The following is a 4719-nucleotide window of genomic DNA, read 5'->3' as shown; positions in this document are numbered from 1 at the left end:
AAGGCGGTTGATATTTATCCGCAGTCCTGAAAGCAAGGGTTTCGTTGATTAAGAGATACAAATTACTGAAACATATGTAAATCCAACAGCTTATTATTTTTATTTACGTAAGATGCGATTGAATTGTTGACACTCAATCAGAGCAGTAGTATCGTACAGCAGCTTCTCGCAATCAAAGCGCGGTGTACTGCTGGGCAAATTGTAGTCTCCCACTATCATAATCCTTGAATTCGGAAATTTGTCTGTCAAATGTATTAATGTTTCAGTATGGGCATTGAATATTTTATAATTAGACTGTGGTAGTATATATATGCACCCAATAATAATACAAGCATTATCACCCTTGATCCTTATGAAGATCTGCTATAGGTTATTATTCCCAATGGATATAAGCTCAGCTTTAATTGTTCGTTTAAAAGCAATCAGGACACCACCTCTTCTCTCGCATCCTGTCGAAGTATCCCTGTCCTTCCTAAGTGTGATATAGGAGCTATCGATGAATTCATTATTTTGAATAGATGAGTAAAGCCAGAACTCTGTGATACATATTACGTCGTGCAAACAACTTGCCGATGTGGTTAAGAACTCGCTCAGTTTTGTCCTTAGACCGCGCGTGTTCTGGTAGAATACTAATAGCTGCTTTAGATTTCCTTTCCTCGACGACTTGGCGAAAGTTTGTATTAACAATTCTAGGCGTGCCATTCACGTATTTAATGGTTTTGTTTTTCACGCCGCTGTCAGTCCGTAATCTAAGTTTTTCCCTCAGTGATTGCAATTGTGACTGTTGAGCCGGAGTGAGATCTGACTTGAAGGAGACTCGTGTGTCAGGATCAGGTTTAGATTTCAGTATATTTCTGGCATGAGTGGCAGACTGTGTCTCAATCAGCAAAGGCCTAGACTTATCGGGTGTTGGCCGCCGTAGCCTGCGTAGCTTGACCGATTTCACATTGTCATGGAGCTCTTCAGGAATAACTGATGATAACCGTGCTCTATCTTCTTCTAGACGTACTTAAGCGTCTACCGTCTTGGATTCGGTAATACTAAATGCGATCAACGGTTTTGTTATTTGTGAGGTATTCCGTATGCTGGCGAAAATTCAAAAGCTCAAATGCTCACTATTATCTCAAATATCTATGACGTGCGAAAGCAGCCATTACAATACAAAAACATCTGTGTTTGTTTTGTTTTACATCAATAATTAAAATTTTTTAAAAAATATTTAAGTGTTATAACTAGCATGGAGGAACTGTTCTTTGTGTATGTGGCAATTGTTGAAGAGGAGGAATCGGGGGGTAGGAGGAAGATTTTGAAGGGTTTACGAGACAAAAGCGATAATTTTACTATACAAGACACAAAATTTATAAATACATTTCGATTCCCAAAATCGCTATGTAAAGTACTTATTTGTGCATTGGTGCCGCATGATGCGCAGAAGTCGTAAATCTTTTGATCTGCGTTTCCTGGCGTGTTTGTATTTTTATGAGCATGGCTCTTGCCAAAAATGCGTTGGTAATAGTTATATGCTCTCTATGAACCAGTCCTCTGTGTCTAGAGCTCTGCACTTTATTTTGAAATTAATTGTGGATGTTAAGGGCAGTGAAATTTATTTCCCTTCAAGCGCGCAGGATGTTTCAGATACAAAGACGGGGTAAGATAAATAAATAAAAATAAAAATAAATAAATAAATAAATTTTCTCTTACAGATTTTACAGGAAATTTGGGATCAAGGGCACAATCGGCTCAATCGATTGTACCCATATTGGGATTGTTTCACCCTCAACTACAGGCGCCACTACTCCTCTCTCACTTTTTATGAACCGGAAAGGATTTTACAGCCTTAATGTAGAAGCAGTACGTAATGTTCTATATTATACAAACTATTTACCAATCTTTCTGTTAATACATATGTATATATATTTGCATTTTTGGAAGGTTTGTGATCATCGACTTCTGTTCACCGCTGTCAACGCAAGATATCCCGGGTCATGCCATGATTCTGCTATTTGGACCACATCCCCAACACCAATGCACTTCATAAGTACCTATAGCACGCAAAGTGATTCGTGGTTGTTAGGCGACCAAGGATATCCATTGGAGCCATGGCTGTTAACGCCAGTCGCTGAACTTTCAAACGCAAGGGAAGTGCGTTACAATAAGTTGCACGCCAAAGCACGTAATACCATTGAGAGGGCCTTTGGTGTTTTGAAGTCACGATTCCGGTGCCTCTCAAAACACCGCATTCTTCATTACAGCCCTGAAAAAGCGTCTATTATTATTTACGCGTGTACAATTCTTCACGACATTTTACTGAAGCATGGTGTGGCTGCAGACCTTGGCTTCAAAGAAGTTTTAGAAGAATCACAAGACACCGAAATTGTTTTCGAAAACCCCAATTTTAGAGAGGGTGCTAGAGAAGGAGAACGTTACATCATGTCTTTATAATATACATATGTATATATATCCAGTGTATTATAAAGTATATACATACATATATGCAAGTTACTTACTGCCTCTGTGCATTTTACTTCCTCTAAGTATGAATAAAAAGACATCTACATATGTTTAAATAATTCAGTACATATATGTATTTTATTTTTATTATTATTTATTTAATTTTTCACACAATTTAATCATAACCTCTGACATCGAGGTTAGTGCTTGTGATAGTTGGTTCAGCGCCCCCGTCATCTGCTCGTTTTGCTCTACAATTTTCTTTTGTTGTAAGGCCTCCTCCTCTCGCTTTTCACGGTCCTCCATTTTTTTAGCACTGCTCCAAGCATCTTCGCTGCAGTCAATTTACCTTCAGAAGGGATGTAAGAAGGCGATGGCATAGGAGTAGGTAAGATGGGAGGAGATAAGGAAGAAGAGGACAAACCTGGAGGTGATGGTGAGGAAGAAAAATTTATTGAGAGAGCAGGAAAAGCTGGAGCAGGCGATATGACTGTTGGGGAGGAAGCTGGAGCTTGAGCGGGGACTGGTTCTGTATTTAAATGCAACGGCGGAAAAACCTGTAAGTATAAAACGAACCAATTATTGCCTCCTGTAATAATAAAATATATAGTCCGACAAATATTAAATTAAAATATTACCTGGTGACCCTAAGCCCCAACACCCGGCAATCCATCCACTGCTGCTGCCCCAAAGGTTGTAATGGCTTGCTCCTTGAACTCCGTTATTCCTTTTATCGGAGGGCCTCCACCAGTCGCTTGCGCATGTGCCTTAAATTTGCGCGCTCGCGATCGCAACTGATGTTTCCAGTGCATTAAGGACTATGGAAACATATTTTAATAATGTGAAACATACACATTTATGAGCTTACCTCCCTCCACTTTTCTGCCGACCGAGTTGGACCTCTTAAGGCATTTAAGGTATCTGCTAACTCCGACCAAAGTATTTGCAGCCCGGAGTTAGGTTCCCTCGTTTCAACTCAGGACGCTGCTTGTAAAACATTATATAATGTTGCAGCTGCTCCTGAGTTGTCCTTTCGGTTTTTGTACGCCTAGGAATATATGAAATTATTATAGTTACAATTTAAAATTTGCAAAATTACTTACATATCTTGATTATCCATTTTCTTGCTTATTTTTATTGATGTTTGACAACAAAAAGCTTTCTACCTCACGTGGTGACTTTTTTGAGCTTTTTCCTATGAGGTTTGAGCAAGAATAGCTTCACAAAATATGCCTCACAAGAAATCTCTCAAATTTTTCCTCTCAACTCAGTTGAGAGGTTTTTTCAGAATAGGGCTGTAAATTTTCATACTTATCGAGGGGCCCGTCGTCTGTGACGTCACTGTCATCCTCAACTAATAGCGGGATTCTGTAACCAGTCTCTATTTGAGTTATTTTGAGGCAAAATCTCAATTTGTGACTAGTTACTATTCACTAAACAGTCTCTAGCGTTAGTCTCAAAATATTGAGTTAGTTAGCAGGTTACAAAACTAAAAAGAGCTCTCGTCTGCCATTTTGAATATACTGAATAAAGATCATCATAGATATTAATCGATTGTCGTTTCTTTATATTTTGTAAGCAACTCAAACACGAAAAGACGAAAAATAAATCAATTTTACTTACATTTCGTAAATATTATGAAACAAAGTCAACAATATATTTTTATTTTTATTGACAACAACAACAGCGCGCCAGTCGTTTCTCCTCTTTGCTATGTGCGCCAATTGGAGATTCCAATCGAATCCAAGTCCTTTTCCATATGGTCTTTACAATGGAGTGGAGGCTTCCCCGACGGGTACTGCGTCGAACAATATCAAAGCTGGAGTCCATTCGGCCGACATGACCTATCCGGCGTAGCCTCTGTCAATGTCAATGTCGTCGAATATCTCAAACAGTTCATAGTTGCGTCGAATGCAATATTCGCCGTGGCCAACGCACAAAGGAATATAAACCTTCCGCAGAACCTTTCTCTCAAAAACTCGATAGTAGCACGGGAGTAATGAATGACTTATATAAGTTATCGCGAGAAAACGACACACCCTAAAGTTATCGCGAGGAAACGACACACCCTAATTCCCGTCGTAATAAGAGCCTACCACTCTGCACATGTCGCTAAGTTAGCACATTTTGCGAGAGAACACAAGAATGATAGAATACAAGATTACGACAACCGCCATTATGAAACGTCATAGTTGCGTGTTGAGAAGAACAAGAGTGAAAAACTGTCAAATGGCTTGCAAATTGTAAACAGAAAAGTGAACACTTTTG

The sequence above is a fragment of the Bactrocera dorsalis genome, chromosome 1 (assembly GCF_023373825.1).
Source record: "Bactrocera dorsalis isolate Fly_Bdor chromosome 1, ASM2337382v1, whole genome shotgun sequence".
Taxonomy (NCBI): Eukaryota; Metazoa; Arthropoda; class Insecta; order Diptera; family Tephritidae; genus Bactrocera; species Bactrocera dorsalis.
Note: the sequence above shows the minus strand (reverse complement) of the source record.